This window comes from Mchenga conophoros, linkage group LG9 (genome assembly GCF_057382185.1).
Source record: "Mchenga conophoros isolate Kocher_MC1m ecotype Shallow Benthic linkage group LG9, M_conophoros_male_GT1.1, whole genome shotgun sequence".
Lineage (NCBI taxonomy): Eukaryota > Metazoa > Chordata > Actinopteri > Cichliformes > Cichlidae > Mchenga > Mchenga conophoros.
The window spans coordinates 34,179,772-34,200,656 of NC_140534.1; the positions used below are offsets into that span (position 1 = coordinate 34,179,772).

The window sequence follows — 20,885 nt, forward strand, 5'->3', positions numbered from 1 at the left end:
TTATCCCTCAAAACTTTAAATTTAACTTTAACTTTAAAAAGTTGCAAAAAATAGTTTACAACAAGAGGAAATTTATTTTGAGTGTTTTCATAGTTTTATTTTTGAGATACACCAATTTTTATATACTGCAGGAAAAGAAAAACAGTCTTATGATGCAAATTTGCAAAGAAAACAGCATGTGCATCAAAATAAACTATTTTAACTAAGCATCCCAGAAACTATTCAGAAAAGCATAAAGTCAAACATGACTTATAAAAACACCAGTATAGGCTTCTAAGGCCTACAAGTAAAAAACTACATTTCCGCAAAATGACGTCACTTCCGGTTTCGGGCAGGTAATGGCGGACATGTGATCGTTCGCGCTGACGTCTATTCCAACGTAGGAAGTGTTATGAACAGCTGATCGGATCGGCAAAGTATGTTTCTGGAATATTATGTTTTTGTTCCTGCAAGCGCTTTTTATGCAGCTTTTGCAAAGCCATGCGTGGAAGGAAACCGTGACCGAGGACAAGCTGATGGCATTAGATGTAAGTACAACTCCTCAGGTTTAATAGGCAAAAAAAATTATTGCACTAGCATATGTGGTTCCGGTTCTACAGGGATTTAAAAATAGTTACGCAAAACGGAGCGTGTCTGCTCCGATCGGCTTTAAAAGGTTAAATACATACATACAAACAGCTTGAGTGTCCACCATCCATAAACCCTCAGCTAAAGCAATGTGGGGCAAGCAAATCAGTGTCTTTGTTTACAGGGCTTAACCTTCAAGCCTACCCTAACCTAAGCGAGATAAGATGGAGCTCTGCAGTAATACAAGTCTACCAGACCAACGTGGCGAAGAGCAAGTCGATCTCAGTTCTGGTCATTAGCTCACAGTAGTGACCAAAAAACGAGAATGTGATTCGGCTGTAGTGGAGCTAATTTATGCCAAAAAGGCCCTGATGATTGTGTCCACACATCTAATAAGGATATATCCTGGCAACTTTCTCTTGGAGGAAGGAAGTCCTGTTGTAGACCAAGAGTTTCATGGAGGGATCAGCTGACTGCTTGGTGTATCATGTTGCAATCAGGATGAATTATAAAACACATCTTGGGAAGAAAAGATTTGAATGGTATAATTAACTTGCTACCTCTACAGCCTAATTCCAGATCAGCCATAAAAGATGGATGGATTTCACTTTAGCTCCTCTCTCTTTGACCAGCAGGCTGTGGGGGCTTATTTGCCTGAGATAACAGTATGGGAGATACCCTCTTTCTATGCCATCAGCTCCATTAGAAGAAATAGCTGCTCTAAACTGAGTAGTTAGAGAAGGATGACCGCTGAGTTCTTGGTTCACTATACATTGACCTCAATATTTAAAATTCTGGCCATGTTTGATATGAGCATCCACTACTGGAACAGAAAATACATACACATTAAATAAGGTAAATGCTGCCAGGGCCAGATTAAATGTCTACAGTCTGAATCGTGTCTGAAAAAACACGATGCCTACAATCTCACTGCATTCAGCCTGTAATCTTATCTCGGACACCTCACTGTCAGCTCCTAATTTTAACCACGTTGTGAATGAAAGCTGTCAGACGCATGTGTTTTATGAATGATTCATAACTCTAAATTACATCAAAGAGGCCTAAAATGTTCCGCTCCCTGAGTCACACAGCTTTCTGAGGACCTTTTAAGACCACAAGATTGTTTCCAGCAACCTTCTGACAAACTCCTACATTTATTGTACCTAATTTATAATCAGAGGAACATTCAGCTCTGAAATTACCAGCCAGGAGAACCATTACAACACAGTGACTGGTCACACTTGACTTTTAGTACATTTTAGTAATGGTGCCTAAGAAGCAAAGACCAAATACCGCTTCCGTCTGACATTTAAATGCATTATAATGTTCTTTACTCTTTGATTTCTATTTTGTCGTCTCATATATTTCAGCACCCTGTTACACCTTTTTTTACCATTGTCTTTTCTTTAACAACTTCCTGTTTGACTTCTTCATAGTCGTGGACCTGCCTATACCCTTTCCCTTCTGTCTGTTTTCCTTTACTACCTCCTCCCATGTCCTTTCACGTTCTGGAAAAAGATGCAGGGTGCACGGGCATGAGACACAGATGAGCCAACACAGTAAAAGTCCTACAAGCTGATCTTCTGATCTTTCAAGGCTTCTGGCCATTTTTCCAGGCACTTCTCTCAAAGAATGCTCTAATTGGCATCACCTGAAAATATTTCTTCAGAGTCAGACAGAGTCATATATTTAATGTTACCCTTCTTTCAGACACTAATCAGCCTCCATACTGCTTCCAGCAGCTTCAGGCTAAACCACAATGAACTGCTACAAACTTCAAATGGCTGAACAGATGATTACAGATCCGTTGCTCTGCAGAGCTTCAACTGTGTTTCGTGCTTTTAATTATGTTCCCTGCTCATTGTGTCTTTGCATTGTTGTTTACTACTAATTCTTTTGCAGCTCCTCACTACAGCAAGACCTTAAGGTTTCAGGAAATGCTGAACCAACTAATGCTTAATGCCGATACTGCATGCTGCAATCCCCTTAATAAGTGATGACGTGTCGGCCGTGTGTTGGATGAGGCTCTCATCCTGTTAGCACGCTGCAGTGCGGACCTTAACCTTAAGGTCAGGACTTTTTCGTAGCAAGAAATCGTGCACCAACGTGTTAAGGACTAATCTCGTCCTATGGTTGGATAATCTCTGACGTTATTTTGGCTTCAATTTGGTTGATTTTCAGTATTTTACATCATGGAACCTGATAGCACATTATATGTCAACCAGTCTGACTTTACCACTGCCTATGCTGACTATACTGCTGTTTGGAGGGTTGGTAAAGTCTTTCAGTCTCCTGAGTGTTTTTTTAGGAATCATCAGTCAGAATTTGGAACATCATCTTTAGATTGAGACTAGCTATCTGACCACCTTCGTAAATACTCTTTTTCATGGATGCCTTGATGTTAAACTTTATTGCAATCATGATTTGTTTTTTTTAACTGTCAGTGGTGCCACAGAGTTTTGTTGCTTTTGGAAAAGAAAGGAGCATTTGGATCTAGAAATGTTATCCACTTAAGAGGTGAATAACGCAACAAAGATCGCTTTTCTTGTGCTAATAATAATTAACATATTTCCTACTGGGGACAGCTGGGCTGTGTTGGTGGGTTTCCTCCAACAATTAAAAGTCATCCTCCTCTGCAAAGTCAGTAAGTCTAGAAAATTGCTAAATATATGTGGACATAGAACATGAAAATAACAAAAATGCTTCCCTTTAAAGTCAGTTTTTGTATCCTTATTTTAAGTTTCAGTATTATCACCAGACATTTAAACCTCTGTGAGCCAAAAACCACAAAGTAACTTGGAGAGTACAACCACAGCAACAAGCTGTTTCACCTCTGAAGCTAGACTGAGGACTGCCCATTAGCATTCGGCTGCCTTGCTCAAGAACAATCTGAGGCTTTAATTCTGCACAACATGAAACAACAGCAGAGGTTTTTTTACTACAGACACCAAAAGTGAAGATGTTATGAAACAGGAAGATGGGGGAGACTGGATGAATTTCTGGGTCACCACGCCAACACAGACAACCAAACAAGTGTCGCCCTCAGGAAGGACACACACACACACACACACACACGCACACACACACACACACACACACACGCATGCAAATATGCACGAGGAAAGTCACATTCAAGCACAAACATGCAAACAAGCTTCACAACTTTTACATTAGGGCTGAAACATTGGTTAATAAACCTGCAGCTACAAAAAACACCTCCAGTTTATTTCCTACATATTCATCAATCAGACCATTATAAATAATTATAAATGCAAAGCAGAGGCTTTATGAACAATCTTAAATTGGAAAGTCGCTTTATTTGAGTAGATCCTTTTCTGAAACCATCACAGACACCATTAACTACATTTACTGCTAGTAAATTCAGATCAGATAGGTTGCTGTTAGTCAACTTTGATGTCCTTAAACTCACTGTATCTCCTTTTTGTTTCAAAAATAATATTTCAGATAAATAATCCAAACCCTAGCAGCTGCCTGATCACGTCTTGTTACCTCAGAGTCTGTGGTGAAGACCTGGGGATGAGCATGATGGCACATTCTCAGGGTAAATCACCAAAGCTGAAACAGTGGGTGAAAATAGTGACTGAAACGATGTCAGTGGTGCTCTAAAATTATTCAAAATAAACAACGAAACTATTACTACACACAGCAAATAATCAATGAAGAAGAAACCGAATGAAGAAACTCAAAAAGTGAGCTTCAGATGATCCAACACCATTAAATTTAAAGTCCTTCCTGCTGAATGAGCAGGAGCATCAGGTCATGTGCCATCTTCCATCTCACCAACCAACCAGCTTATTCAAGTGGTTCAGCTGGTTTGAGTTTTTTCCTGTTAAAAGGGAGTTCTTCCTCCACACTGTCGCCAAGTTCATACTGCAGAGAATCATTTGATTTTAAGGGTTCTCTTTAATATTGGAGAGGCTTCACTTTACAACATGAAGCTATTTGAGGCTCCTTGAGGTGGAACTGAAATGAACACACTTACTGAAACAGCAGCCATAGTGTCACGACCCTGGGTCTCATGACCAAGTGTTTTGAGTTTTAGTTTATTTTGATGTTTATAGTATATGGTTAAGCTCATTAGTTTTTCTAGTTCATTTGTTATTCGATTCCCCTTGTGTCTTCCAACCCCTGTTAAGCCCTTCATGTGTTTCATGTCTGTGTCTTACGTTGTCAAGTTCAGGTTGTCATGTCTGCGTCTCATTATGTTTCCTGTTTTATTTTGAAGGGGACCTGTGTTCCTATGTTTAATGTTTTTAGTTTTACTCCACCTCTCGTGACGTCGTTATGTTCATGTGTTCAGCTGTTTCCCCGTGTGTTCCCACTTCCCTCATTAGTCTCCTGTGTGTATTTAGTCCGTGTGTTTTCAGTCGTTCCTGACAAGGAAAAACTGCTGCTGCTACAGAAAACTGTAAAGCTTAAAAATGACACATGCATGAAGAAAATGACATCTGTCCAGCTGTGGCCTGTTCACTGACGGACATCAGACCAGTAAATAAAGTGGAGAACCCTTAGAGTTAAGTTAGCACTGTAGTGTATGTGGATGTGGAGGGCCCGGGGTTAAAGGGACGACCTTTAACAACACAGTCATAGCTCCACTGTTACTGTGGAACAAAGCAATAATAATGAACAATGATTAAAAATGTTGTGTACTGATGATGATGACATTCTTTATTTCATTCAAGAATATTTAAGTCGACTTGCTTGATTTTATTTCAGTAATGGTCACTAGTCTCATCTCCAAAGTGAGTTTCTAAGGTTATTTTTACACACTACTGCAGGACACCGTTTTGGTTTTTTATCTACAGTTTACAGACGTCCCCTAAACACGTCACACACACACAGTTTTAGCAGCGAATGTGAGCTCTTTAAACCGTGGCCCTGCAGACGGCAGCTTTCCCGAGAAGCACTCATCCAAACAGCACGGCTGAAGTCGTTTGTGACAGGAAACCAAAGACAATGAATAAATAAAGCAAAGTAAAACATGTTGACCTGTCGTGTTAAGAAGCAGTTTTCAAATTTCTTTCGTAAGTTTGAGCACCGCATCCAGCTCCAACACTCAAACACAGGACAAGAAACCAACAAGATCAAAGAAAATGTTCTGCATGGTGAAGCTAGTTTTTTCATAAAAAGGTGAGGGACACATTCGGTCACGCCTGCTGCATGAAGACACACACCTGTGCTGTTCTATGACATCACACAAGTCTGTTAAAGACACAGTGACGTGCAGAGTCGGCTGAAAACAACAGAATGCTCCTTTAGTGAGTTTCTCCTCCTTATTTCCATTTTTCAGGCATTCATCAGCCGTGTGTGTGTGTGTGTGTGTGTGTGTGTGTGTGTGTGTGTGTGTGTGTGTGTGTGTATTCACTGGGCTTAGGTGAATGCATATTCTGTCCTCCTTTATTTCCATACCATTTCAGCTATTCATCAGATACAGTAGCTGCCTCTGTGCGCCCCCTGCTGTGTGTGTGTGTGTGTGTGTGTGTGTGTGTGTGTGTGTGTGTGTGTGTGTGTGTGTGTGTGTGTGTGTGTGTGTGTGTAGAAAGGCCGCACGCTTGGTTTGCTGTTTTCTCCTTCGAGCGTTTCTTCCAACCTCTGGCAAGCTACAAACTCTGTGTCTGTGCAGCGTCTCCACATCCTGTCTGAAGCCTGTTTGTGGAATAAGGTCAAACTAAAACACCAAAACAAAAAGATGTCTGTTCTTTACAGAAACGTAAATTAAATACTCAGACTGAGATGTTATTGTGGCCGGAGACGTGCTCATTTCGAGGGGTGCGCTCCTGCTGCCGGCGTACGGAGGCTCGTTAGTGACAAAACTACACAGACTCCCGCGCTGTGAACAAACAGTGGATGGAGATTATGAAGCATTCATGGACAGATTATTTAGGAGGGTGAAGGCTGAGTTTAGACTGCAAGTGTGCGTCTGGATTCGGGCTCACCGTCGTGTCGGTGCTGCCTATTCTCAGCTTTGTCAGTTTATAAACATTGCATGCAAACTCCAACTGGGAGCAGCCGAGCAAACTCCGCAGGAATTCACCTGGAAGTGAAGCTTCATCTTCTGCTAACTAACATGAAGCTACTCCAGTGCAGAGCGGCTTCACCTTGTCTGGACGCTCCGTTGCTTGTACAGAAACGGGCTAACCTCCCTCCTGGGAAGTACTAAAGTCTGTAAGTGTTTCTTAAGTGTTTTCAAACCGGAGCTGTCAGGATATCAGTTTGTACAACATCACTGTTAATGTTAGTTCAAAGAATAATTTATTATGATGTTGTCACCACATTCCAGGATTTATGGAGAAAAAAGACAAAATGATCCCGGCCTCCTGGATGTCACATCAGACAACAACGCTCTCCAACCTTTCCAGAGTTTGGCAGAGGTCCTGGTCCCAGCTGATGTTCTGTTCCAAACACTTAACGGGTTTCCTCTCGCAGGGAAGCATGTCTTGCTTGATCTTCAGTGAGATGGATAGCGAGGACCAGATCGTTCTCATCCTCCAGAACATTGTTGGTGTCTTTTGTTGTAGCCCTCCACACTGTTTCTCCTTTTCTTTCCAGCCCATACCTCCACCTCCTCCACCTGCTCCCTACTCCCACTTCAGATCACAGTGTCGTCTGCAAACGAGTCCATAAAAGTCCATATAGACTCCTGCCTGACCTCATCTGTCAGCCTGTCCATCACCACTGCAGACAAGAAGAGGCTCAGAGCAGATCCCTGATGTAATCCCGCCTCCACTTTGAATCCATTTGTCCCTCCAACCGCACACCTCACCATGTCCTGCACCACCCTCACATACTTCTCTCTCACTACTGAATTCCTCATTCAGTAATAAACTGCAGGGATGACTTACTGTCATTTTTAACAAGAAGCTGAATGTACGCCAAAATATTTTAGTATTTTTAGAAGAAGAACATAAAAAGATCAAGTCATTTGTGCTTCTACATTTAATGGTAATCAGTTTACACCATTAATCACGTTTCTGTGATGTTTGATTGGCAGGAATCCTGCTTTAAACACACCTAAACAGCCACAGTGCTAATGTTGTGTTTCTAATTCATAAAAAAGGGACAAAGTTAAAGTAACTCAGAACAAATGGACACTGGCTGAATTTGTATCACTTCAGGATGCTTCTCCGGATCTTCCCTTGCAGGTTAACTACAATTTTGACTCTGTTTTTGTATTTTTGTCTTAACACACCCTCCATACAGCACAGACGAGGCTGAAGGAGAGCAGCTCAGAGCACGTGTGGCAGCACTCAGGACCAATCCCATCAGCTCTGTTGGCTCGGCTCTGAAAGCAGAGCGTCCTGTCACAGCTCGGTGATGGAGAGCGAAAACTCCCACAGAAAAACCTCTACTGAGAGGACGCCGCCATCCAGGAGCAGCAGCAGTGAATATGCAGCACCTTCAATTCAATTAGCCTGAGAGGAGGAAACGCATTTTGTCACCGTGCCGCTGCTGCGATCGCAGCGGAGCTGCTGCCCGGCACAGGGAATGATTCACTGACGTTGGGCAGAACGCCAAGCCAAGCTGGCAGAGGACCACTGGGACCATTTGGGGTGGGTGGTAAAGATGAGGGGGGTGACCCTGACATGCGGCCGCTTCCGTGTGTCATGTCAGAGCTGCGTGTTGGATGACAGTCCCTCACACCTCTACACACACTTAAAATCCACCTTCCAGTGTTTGCGCTTCAGACGCACGCACCTCGGCTCGGTGGTGTCGCCATCATAACATAAACTGTGCTTTTGATTATGCGCCCTTTCGTATTTTCATATTTCAGGCCATTTGTGGAACCCTGTCTCCTGAAAATTACATTCATGCAGGACCTTTTTTAATGAATTAAGTGCTACATTTATGTATCACATATCACACTGCTGGCCATTGTGATGTTGGCTTGTGTCCTAGGGATTCAGTTGCTACGTGCTTTGGCTAATAAAGTACAATGTGGAGCCTCTGCAGACTTTTCTGTATTAAAGAAGGAAGGAAAAAAATCTCAAAGTGCTGCTAGCTCCTGGAAGCAACAGACAGGAGGAGCTAAACAATGGATGTAGAAATAGTTTCTGCTGGTCAAACAGTAAAAACTGATGTAAACAATATTATGTGCTTAAAGAAAAATCCTCATTTCTCAGATTGTCTCACATTCAACTAAAAATAAAACAGTCAAAACTTTTGTTTCTCTAAACAACGATGATCCAGCAACGCAGGTAAAGAGGCTGTTTGGAAAACATTGAATCCGAGCTAAACTGTGAGTCCGGTCTGCAAAGAACACAACAAATGTGCTCAGTCTTTCCACAGCGACCTGTGAATGCAACACCGTCGGCCTGCAAATGGATTCTTATATAAACTCCACTTCCTCCAGTTTCTGATCCGGAGAGCTGAGATCTTGTCTTTTTAAAAAACAGGGCTCTGCTCTCTCTTCTATCAGACAGTTTGGCCCTAAATTGGCTTCCTGCGTCCCGCCCGTCAGAGGGAGTTGGATCAGTCTGCTGCTGAAGGTGCTTTTCTGTTTCTCGGTGGGGTTGACTGATTGTCCCTGACTGCCAGTAGTTGGTTCATTGTGCTTTGTTGTTGCTTGGGCTGCAGACAGTCCTGGCCCTCGCCTCCACACTGAGCCAACCTGACTCATTAGTTTAGCAAGTCCTCCTGCCTCGCCGGCTCGGACGCCGATGACTTCATCATAGAAGCTGTGCGCTGGCCGGCGCAGAGCTCTCGACGTGTTAGCATCAAGTCCGTCCTGCTGTTTGTTACCTGTCGCTCTTCACGGTCGTCTGCAGTGTTCACACAGGGTGCTTAATCCTTTCAGAATCAAAGAAGGCCGGCCTAAACTGTTTCAAACCCCTGACTCAAACATTACTTACAAAATGTGCACCAGAACCATTTTCATCCTTCCTTGTCTCCTCCATCACTGCTGCCTCTGCCACGATTTCTTAACTGCTTATTTGCCCTCCCTTCTTACCTTCATTCCTTTTTCCTCATCTTACTGCCTCCTTTTTTCTTATTCTTTCATTCTTTCTTATTCTTCTTTCATCCTCCCTCTATCTTTCCATCATCCTGTCTCCTACCTTCCTTTTTCCCTTTTTATCCTTCCTCCTTCATCTGTCCTTGTTTTTCTCTTTTTGTATCCTCTTCCATTCCTTAAATATTTTCATCTATCAACCTTAAACTGTCATTCTTCCCCTTTTTCTTCCTTCCATCCATACTTTATCTATCCCTAACCTTCTATCGTTACTTCCCTTCTTTCCTCTCCTACCCTCCCTTGTGTTTTCTAATTTGTTTCTTCCTTTTATCCATTCATTATTTAGCTTTCCCTGTTTTTCTCTTTCCCTTTCTTATTCTTCTTTCCTTTGTTGGCTCATTGTCTCTCTTCTTATTTATTCCTCCCTGCATTTATACTCCATCCATTCATCTTTCTCCCTTTCTTTTCTAATTACTTCTGTCATTCCTGTTTCTTTCCTTAACACTGCTTTACCTCCTTTCTTGCTTCCTTCTAATACTAGCGCATATATAACTCCACTACTGTGGAGTCCGCAGCTGGAGATGGCGGTCGATGCTCCGCACATTGCTCCAACCGATAGTGCGGCCCTCAGTGCTATGATGGGGTGGGAGTCGGAGTTATATTTACCACGGTATGAGAGACTCCTTGGAAAAGCAGCTGAAAGATATTAAGGACTGCTATGACAGGAAACATGTAGTACTGGCTTGATAGCAGGAAATGAACTTTCAAAATAAGAGCCAGAGGATCACAAATGAGGTGCTGTTCTGTCAGAGAGATAAAAAGGGAAATGCTTTGGTGAATCACCAAATGTACTCTGGCAGCTGTTAATAAATCCAGCCTGGCCCACCCATGTGAAGCGTGTGTGGGAAACTCTGCACAAGACACCTCAGAGTCCCGCCTCGGCTCACGGCTGCTCCTGCCGTGCGATATTACAGGAGGCTGTAATGGGCGATCAGTGGTTTTGGTGACATTAGGCACACAGGCTGCGTGTACTTGAATCAAGGTGTGTTTGTGCAGACCAATCACATCATATCATAATTTCTATATTAGTTCCCGCCACTGTCTCAGTTAAGTGTCTCCTCTGAGTGTGTCCGTGGTTATTAACACACAATGACGGAGCGCTGGTATCAGTTCATGTTCTGGTCAAGGTCGTATCGAAGATAAAGCTGTTATAGGTGTCGTCAAATCCCCATCAGACGGTAAAGGACCGCACTCGACCCTCCGAACTAAAAAGCAGCCATTCAACGCCTCGCAAAGCTAAAATTCATTTACGCACACACACACACACTTTTCTCATTTCTGATTCCTTTGGCTTGTTTCCTTCCTTCAGTCCTTGTTTCCTTTATATTTCTTCACATCCTCTTGTCCTTCATTGGTTTCTTCCTCCCTTTGTGCTGTTGTTTCCTTTCGTGTTTCATTTTTCCCTCCCTGCAGCTGTAGTCCGATCTTCCTTCCTTCTTTCCATCATAACTTCCTCTGTTGTTTGTTGGTTCCCTTTTAAGTCTTCCTTTCCATCTTTTCCACATTTTCTTTATTTCGTCTGTTTTTCTGATTATCTCCTATGCTTCCTTCCTTTTCCTCTTCCTCCATTCCTTAGTTCTTGTCCTACCTTTTCTTAATTTTCTCTGTCCGTCCTATTTTTCATTCTTTGCTCCTTCACTCCTTCTACCTCATTTCCTGTTTTTCATCCCTCCCTTTTCCTGTCCTTCATTTTCTCTTTTCTCTTCTTATCTTTATCCCTTCTTTCTTTCCACCCTCCTCTCCTCCCTCCCTTCCTTACTGTTATCTCCCCTCCCTTCCTTCCTTGCTTGCTTCATTCTTCCATCTCCTCTTCATTGTCTCCTCCTTTCCTCATCCTTTCCTTTCTTTCAACCAAATCTCTCCTTCCTTGCTTGCTTCGTCTCCCCTCTTTTCTTTTTCTCTTTTTTCCCTCCCTGCTGCCTTCTCATCTGTCCTTCTTTCTCCCTTTCTTCTTTCCTTCTCCCTTCTTTTTTCTCTCCCTTACTCCCTTGCTTCCCTCCCCTACCCTTCTTTGCTTCCTTCTCTTCCAATCTTTTCATCTCCCTCCCTCCCTCCCTTATTTGCTTCCACATTTCCACTTCCCCTTGCTTCATCCTTCCCTTCCTTTCTTGTAACCCTTCATCTCCACTCTTTTCCTTCCTTCCTCCCATCTATCACTCTCCCTCCCTCCTATTCCTCCCCCCCTTACTCCCCTTTTTCATTCGTTTTCCCTTTCCTTTCTTCCTCCCTCCACTCCTTCCTTTCATTCCCTTTTCCTTCCTCATCTCTCCTCCCTTCCTTTCTTGCCTCCTTCCTTCTTCTCACCTCTACTTCCTTCTCTTACTCTTTCCCCCTCACTTGCTTCCTTGATTACAGCCCAATCTCTCCTCCCTTCTTTGCTTAAACGTTTCCACTTTTCCTTGCTCCATCCTTCCCTTCCTTATTTGTAACCCTTCATCGCCACTCTTTTCCTTCCTTCCTTCCTTCCTTCCTTCCTTCCTTCCTCCTGTCCTTCCTCAGGCCGTTCTCACTCCCCGGGCACAGCATACCCACGTTTTGTCACGTCCTGTAGCGTTCCTGAGGTCACCTTTCGCGTTCTTATGGTACGCGCTGGGTTATGGAAGAATCCCAGTGGAATGACGGTCCCGTGGTAATACACGTTCCAGCCATGTATTCAAGCCCTAAACCTAACCTTTTCCTTCCTTCCTTCTTCCTTCCTTCACTCTCCCTCCCTCCTATCCCTCCTCCATCCTTCACTTCCTTTCTTGTAACCCTTCATCTCCCCTCTTTACCTTCCACCCCCCTTTCTGTACTTCTCTTCCTTCCTTCCTCCGCCCCTCCTTTCCTCTCTGTCTGTCTGAACCTCTGGTTGTCTTGAGCGTCATCTAACCATCTGAGTCATTAGCGTGTCTTGTTTGCATGCTCTTTATCGTCACTTTTTATCGCTGTATTTTTTATCAGCTCAGCTGCAGGTTTGTTGTGTTAAACTGAAATTAAAGGAAACATGCGTCAGTGTCTCAGGCTGCAGCTGTCGAGTATCAGACTAACCCGCACTCTTCTTTCTTTCTGATGGAAGTCTGTGTTTTTAACTTGCTGCATCATCGTTCACACAGGAACACGACAACATGGAAAAACATTTTGTAAACAGCTTCAGGAGTTTGGTTTATGACTGACAGCTGTGAAAATACGAATATGAATGTGAACGGAGCAGAAGTGAATCAATAAAGAGAGAACAACAGGCTGAAATAAGAGATACAGACACAGAAATAGAAAGCTATTTGTCCTTGCATGTACTGCAGGCATGCATCACTCTGTGAGTGTGTTTGATCTTCTCTGTGTCTGTCCTCATGAACAGAGGGATGTGGTTATCACTGCAAAATTATTACACTAAATATGACTTTTTCAGCTGTTTAACAATTACAGCTGATCTTTTATTAGCATGTTTGTTGGAAACATTCATGAGTCTCCCTTTTTTCTTGTTAGAATATAAGGTGCTCGTCCTCATTTCTTTCACAAACACGTTTCTTTACCGAAGTAAGATTTTCACTCAACTACAGAAATATAAATGAAACCGACTTTTGGCAGTAAAACTAAGTAAAACACACCGGGTGCTGTTAGGTAGCACAAAGCTGCTGTTTGCAGTTTGACTTCTAAAAGAGATAAAAGTTTGTGTAACCTGTAAATCACTCAAGGTTCCAGGGTCTCACCCCAACTCCCATTCCTGAGATTGCCTCTTCACGCTGCTCCCGTTAAAACTTGAGCTCTTCTAGCAGCCGTCTCTAAACTTCCTCATGACTGATCATTTCCTCCTTACACAGATATCTCTGATAACTACAGGTAACACAAGAAACTGCACTTCATACTCACCACCCTCTCAGACCTATCAGTAAACCTCCCACAGATGTTCACAGCTGGATTTTATGAAGTTTCTAACATATTAACAGACTCATGGCCTCGATCATCATGATCATCATTATTATGTGGACTCTTACTATTAGTGCTGATTTTTATTGACATATTGTTTCTTGTTTTGCACTCCGTCAGAGGCGTCACTTTTTAGCTGTGGGGTGGCTGTAGCTCAGGCGGTAGAGCAGGTCATCTACTGATCGGAAGGTTGGTGGTTCGATTCCTGGCTTCCCTGAATGACTAAAGTGCCAAAAACTGCAGTTCCTCTAATGGAGTTCCACCAGCCTCTCATGTTAAAATGTTCAACTTTAACCCTTTAAGACCTACCAAGGCTACCAGAGCTTACTTTATATTTTTACATGCTGTAGTGCCATTTTTGTGAGCATTTCAAGTTGCTATACATCAATACAACTGTTATAGCCCATATTTTAATAGTATATTAAGTCCATAGTAACTACATAAATTGCAAAAAAGTGCAATAAACTGCAAAAAAATTGAAAATCGTTTTTGTTTTTTTTACATATATTTCTACTTGGAGAAATTTAAAACTTTAAATAGAAAAAAGTTACAAAAAATAGTTTACAACAACAGGAAATTTATTTTGAGTGTCTTCATAGTTTTATTTTTGAGATACACCAATTTTTATATACTGCAGGAAAAATGAAAAACAATCCTATGATGCAAATTTGCAAAGAAAACAGCAGGTGCATCAAAATAAACTATTTTAATCAGTGCAATTTGAGTTCTAAGCATCCCAGAAACTATTCAGAAAAGCATAAAGTCAAACATGACTTATAAAAACACCAGTATAGGCTTTTAAGGCCTACAAGTAAAAAACTACATTTTCCGCAAAAATGACGTCACTTCTGGTTTCGGGCAGGTCATGGTGGACATGCAACCGTTCGCGCTGACGTCTGTTTCAATGTGGGAAGTGTTACGAACAGCTGATCAGATCGGCAAAGTTTTGGAGTTTCTGGAATAATATGTTTTTCTTCCTGCAAGCGCTTTATATGTAATATTTGCAAAGCTATATGTGGAAGGAAACCGTGACTGAGGACAAGCTGATGGCATAAGATGTAAGTACAACTCCTCTGGTTTCATATGCAAAAAAAAATTATTGCGTTAGCTTATGTGGTTCCGGTTCTACAGGGGTTTAAAAATAGTTACGCAAAATGGAGCGTGCCACTCCGACCGGCTTGTACCGGATGTACCGTTCTAACCAAGCTAGCTAATGTTTCCTAAAGATTTTTAATACTTCACCCCACAGCAGAGACACTTTTTGCCCTCGTGCTCAGATTCAAGAAACATTTAGAAAATCAGAGCCATCCTCAGTTGGATGAAGGTACTGGACACAACCAGAGCAGTAATTAACACACACACACACACACACACACACACACACACACACACACACACACTCACTCACTCACTCACTCACTCACTCACTCACTCACACACACACACACACACACACACACACACGTTCTCAGGGGAAATCAGAAATCAGGAGGACACAGACGGCAAGGACTCAGACACCTGTGGCTCCCTGCTATCAGCCAATCAGGCGTCTGGAAAAGATTCAGGAAACATCCAGATGATGAGGCCAAGAAGATGTGTGTGTTTGCAGAAACGTTTCACATCGAATGATGGAAGGAAACAGAAAAGAAAGACAAGACGGAGAAGAGGATTATCGATCAAATTTTTGAAATAAGCTCCTATAAGAATGCTTTAAGTCTATAAGCAGATCAGGTGACAGTGATGTGTGGACAGATACATGAAGCTTAGATGAGATACTCATATACTTACTAAAATTAATGTTATTATTGTTATTGTTCTGTTCACGTTTTCTCTTTTACTCTGCTTATTTCACGTCTCTTTCTTCTTCTGCCTCCCTTTCTTACATCTGTGCTGACTTTCACTTCCTGGTCTTTTTGTTTAGTATTTTGTCTTGTGATTTATCTCCTGGCTTTTGTGTAAGTTCTGCTCCTTTATCGACTTTAAATCAGCCAGTACGAGCTCACAGTTAGTTCATTCTGTTGTCTCAGGTCTACAGAGATGGGTCCTGACTCCTGCTTCATTAAGACAGCGCAGGGTCGACATCTTCAACGTCTCATTCATCCAAACTGTGTTTGTTGTTCTAACAATTTATTCTGTCTCCAGGTAAAAACACCTGTTAGTCACCTGCCTGAAGCTCCACCCACAGTGAAAGTCATCTCTGTTTGAAATAGTTATTAGTTATTTGTATTGTTGTTTGAAATAATTGAACATTCATAATTTGTTATGTGCCTTAAACTCTCCATTTAATCACACCTTTAATCACCTGGAATGTTTGAGTGGATGTTTCAGTGTCCACAGGTGTGGAAATAGCTGAAGAATTCAAATCAAGCACCAAAAGACCGGCTGATACTGATCAGGACAAGAGGAGAGGAAACATAAATATAATAAGAAAGCAGTAAGAATAAGAATTTATAAAAGGAACATCAGAGATCAAAGGAACAAAATTTGTGAGTCAATAAAAAAAGGGGATTCTTTGTTTTGTTTTTGCAAAAATCAAAGATTACAACCAGAAAAAGAGGATGATGGAAGAAAAAGAAGTGGAAGCATAACAGCAACTAGTGCAGCAGAGAAGGGAGGAAGAGACGAGCTGAGAACAGAGAGAGGAAAAGAATCATTTAAAACCCAGAAAGTGTCAGAAAAACAGAAGCGCAAGTAAACAGAAATATGACAAACAAAATAGGAAGTGTCAAAAAAAAAGAACGGAGAATAAAATCAGCTGTGGAGAGAAGAGGAAGAGGACGACAAAGGAGAGGCGAGGACAGAGGAAGCGATGAGAGCAAAAAGTAAGAAGCAAGAAGGAAAGAAAACAATGTGAAAGAGAAAAGAGTGAAATGAGAAACCAAAGAGGAAGAGTGGTGAAAGAAAAGAAGAGACAAAGGAGGTGAGAGGAAATGGAAATAGAGGAAACACTCGACACGTGGAGAGAAAAGGAGTGAAAAAGAAACGAGGAGAGATTGAAGAGGAGGTCTTAAATTTACCAACAGCTTCTCTGTCATCAGCTGCTGATTTTGGAGAATAACTCTCCTGCAGTCACCACACACACACACACACACACACACACACACACACACACACACAGTCGGGGAGATGGCATTCTGGGTAATTAACACCATCATGTCCAAAAGCAGCAGAAAAAGAAGAAAAAATGATGAAAATCTGCATGAAGAGATTTTTTCTGCTTGACTGGAACTCTGCTCACAACAACTGCAGTGTGTGTGTGTGTGTGTGTCTCAGATCGAGCACTCACATATGAATACATGAACTCCTTCTGGCTTTACTTCATCAGTGTGTGCCCTTTGTGCTACTTTATTAAGCTTCGTCAGTAACACTAATAGTTTTTAGTGTTAGGTGTGGATCATACAAACTCCTCAGTTGTGTTTAATAAAACTGCTCAGACTTCAGCATTAAGAACTACTCTCAGAAAAAGATCACTGTTGGGGTTTGTTTGTTTTTTGTTTGTTTTTTTTAACAAACCTCTGTTCTCTTGGTTGCCGTGGCAACATGTCACCTCTGCAGACTCTACAACACACATGCTGCAGACACAAAACACGCTTTCGGAAAAATTCCTTTCACATTTTGCTGATTGGAGGAAGCAGAACGGGACAGTTGGTGTGAGCAGACTCACCATTTCTACTTTTCGCTGCAGGCGGGGCTCAATTCAATTTTGTAGCTCTCAATATTTATATTTCTGCTATTGCAGAATATTTTACACTCGTGTCTGTGTTTGCATGACTTCTGCTGTTTACTCCAAACTGCTGTAAAGCTCAGTGTTTAGATTCAGGGTAACACGGTAACAGGCAGAATTCTCCAGAAAATAAACGAGAGTTAATATTATGGCCTCTGAAGTGATACAAACATGACTCTGTGTGTGTGCACAGAGGAGCTCGTGCCAGAAGAAATGACCCTGACACAGAAAAGGGGGGATAAACAAAAGCCTGGCAACTAAATCGGCCTGGCAGCCCGGCATGCCGCAGCTGTTTGTTTGTTCATCCTGAGATACTGAAGAGGTGGAGGTGTGTGTGTGCTTCTCCCTGTGTGTGTGTGTGTGTGTGTGTGTGTGTGTGTGTGTGTGTGTGTGTGTGTGTGTGTGTGTGTGTGAGTACCAAACATAATAACCTCAAATCTGGCACCTGCACCAATCTGGCAACCCCACACTACCTTTCTGTTTTTGGCCTTCAGTGACAGGGATGCCCCTTTTTTTCTTCACTCGTCACGTTTGTTAGCACGTGGCTAAAGACAGCCTCCAGCTTCAGTTAGGAAGAACTAAAGTTAGCCAACTATGCAAGGTGCACGCACACCAGAAGGCAGCAGGTACATGCTAGAGACAAGGAGAGGCAATTATCGCCTCTGGAGACTAAAACGTGAAAACCTGAGAACCAGAGAAGAGTTGTGTGGAAACACTCTGTAGTCTTGTGAAGGAGACTGTGACCTTGCTGCTCCCACTAATTTAAAAAGAAATTAAAGCTTTGAAGCATTTAGTGTGTTGGAATCTAGGTTTTGTAGCTCTGCAGATGAGCAGCAGGAAGTGATGGAATTGTCTGTCCTTCCCCAACAGCACCACCTTTCAGGTGAGGTTACACTGTGACATCACAGCCACACCCGATTCGGGCCCCGAGCCGGGACGCCCGGCGGCGGAAAGCTGATATTTATGGTGAACCCCGCAGGCTCCGGTGAGCGGTGCTTACACAAAGTGACACATATTCACACATTCATTATTCATCTGCTCACTCTCTTATTCACCCACTCGCTTTTCCCCTTCAGTCAGTTCTCAGCTTTTGTCCTTCAACGTTCGCTTGAAGAACATTTTGCTGCATCACAAACTTTGTCTTCCTGTGATGTCCGTAAGTAGTGAAAAAAATAAAGTATAAATGTTCTGCACAGTGCAAGAAAGGAAAGAAAAGGAAAGGGTCATGTTGTTGGTTTTAGGACAGATTTGCATTTCCGACAAACCGTCTCATAACATTCGTTCACTCTGACAGCGCCTGAATACCTGATATAAAAGAAATTCCTTGAACATCATTTGCTTCCCATAAATCCTTCCAAACATCCTCTTAGGAGAGCCACCGTCTCCCGTAGTTTGTAAGATTTTCATCCAAACTGAGGCAGTCATTTTGTTTACAACACTCCACACGCTGTCCTCGACACACGCCGACACAAAGCCACTGGCAGTTATTTACTCTGAAGCACATTTTTCTCCTCAGTTTTTAATTTCTCCTCACTTCAAAGAGGTGCTGCTCAGTCTCTGCATCACCTGGAGTCTTTCTGACATCGTTCACATACAACTCTGAGGAGGTTTCCATCTCCTTACTCCTTACAAAAGTACAGACGTTCCTCACTTAAGTAGTGAAATACTGTAGTAAAAGTTACAGTATTGATTATTTATTCAAGTAAAAGTGAAAAGTAGAGGCTCTGAAAGGTACTCAAAGTATCTTTTTGGAGGACATTTCTACCAGCTAAGCTAACTGAACCTCATATCATCTTGATACCATAATAAAATAATATTAATGCAGGGGAATACGGCTTTATTTCAACCTATATTCTAACGAGTGTTCTCAGTTTGAACATCTGTTATTGAGAACACAAGCAGAGAAGAACAAAGGGGCGAGTTTGCCTCAACACATAATGAGAAACATAGAGAACCATAAGATCGCTGCAGTGTGGAGAAAAGAATCACATGAATAAGTCAAATAGTTTCCACTGTGAGCTCCAGTAGATCATCTGTGATCAGCTGACCTTTGTGCTTCAGTCAAGTGAATTCAACAAGCTAATGATAGATGAGTTCTGATTCCCACCTCTCCTTTATATAAAGCCAGTAAAAAGATGGGAAACTTTATGACTTTATACGGATTTCTGTCAGCTTTGATGTAATCTAACACTGACCATGAACAGCACAGCCAACCAGCACCAGTCCACCATAGAGTTTGTTTCATTCATCATCACGATGGTGTTAAAAGCGCATATATTTGGGTTATGAGTCAGGAAAAATAAATACTTCCCACCTTTGCATATAGATTCAGCCACTTTACTTTGGATGTGTATTTAAGAGTTAAAACAGATTGAAGCGAGTTAAATGTAGGAACCTGCAGCGGTGCTTTACATGTCTGTAAATCGTGTTAATGCCAGTCTAACATCATGTCTGATCACACTATAAACTCTGCTGGTTTCCAGTATTTGGTAACAAGACATTTCACTGTTACCGACACTCATCACTTACAACTCTACCAAGAAAGAGTCACAAACCAGTACCCGACCAAACCAGTTGAACAATCAGTTACAGATTCTTTGAGTTCAAATGATTTTAAACATTCAGCCGTCACACTGAAGCAAAAGTTTTAATCCAGTGGTAACAAAGCTAACAACATGCAGACGGGTCCCAGCTTCAACCACATCAGTCATTAGTATATCAGTGCCCTTATCCTAGTGATCCCAGAATCCATGCTGTCCAGTGCAATGTGCACCTGGTTTGGTCTCCCGAGGCAAACTGGCTCTGGGTAAGATAAAAACCAGGTGTTACTTCACACATATGGGGGTCACAAGACCCCACGATAAGCCAGGCCTGGGGGGGGAGAAAGTCATCAATAGCATTTGGGGTCTGGTTGAGTTCAGCCCAGTTAGCCACATGGACCAGTCCACCAACCAAAGGAGGGCCTTGAGTTCACCTCAGCTCGCATCGTGTTGCTGTGCGTTTCCTCCTCACTCAGGTCATCCTCTGTCCTGTTTTGTATGTCTGGTTTGTCACTTTATCAGTGCTGCTTTCCTGACATTACTGTGCGGTGTTTTCATTTTTCATTTGTCACAGCCTGCCTCTGTTTTTGGCTGTACTTTACAAACATTGCTTCAGCTTGTAGAACTGCTTGTGTCGATCTAAACTGTGCTTTTGCTCATAGTGTGTAAAGAGACGCTGTTTGTGTTCTACCAGCCTTCATTTATGAGTTATTCATCTGAGAAGTTTGAATATGTGAATAACTTTTCAGCTAAGTAGCAGGTGCACTGCGCGCTTCGGGGAGAAAGCCTGGTCCGTTGTGCTGGTTCACTGCATGTGCACTTGTGTGCACAAATTAAAGAGCAACTTCTCCCCCAGCTCCAAGCCCGACTCCACCCACTGCATAATTTTGAGAATGCAAAAAAGTCCCCGCAAGAGGGGTGCACATAGAGGCTGGGTGGTGTTCTGCTACAGGATTTCCTTTCCTTGGACTATAGGAAAGGAGTGATATAATGTGATGGAGGATCTTGGTAGTCAGTGCTGGTTATGCCCAAAGCCAACTCCAACTGTGCAAACCAGCATGTAGCTGTTAAGGAAGGGAATGCAGTATGGTGGGGTTTGTACAGGGTTAGAGAATATCATGTA

At 42.4% G+C, this 20,885-nt stretch overlaps 1 protein-coding gene across 1 annotated transcript in view; it reads right to left on the reverse strand.

The window, feature by feature from the left end:
• The window catches only part of LOC146567746 (sodium channel protein type 3 subunit alpha-like), a 263,377-nt gene that overhangs the window by 210,391 nt on the left and 32,101 nt on the right, over positions 1 to 20,885 (reverse strand). The window lies entirely within an intron of this gene.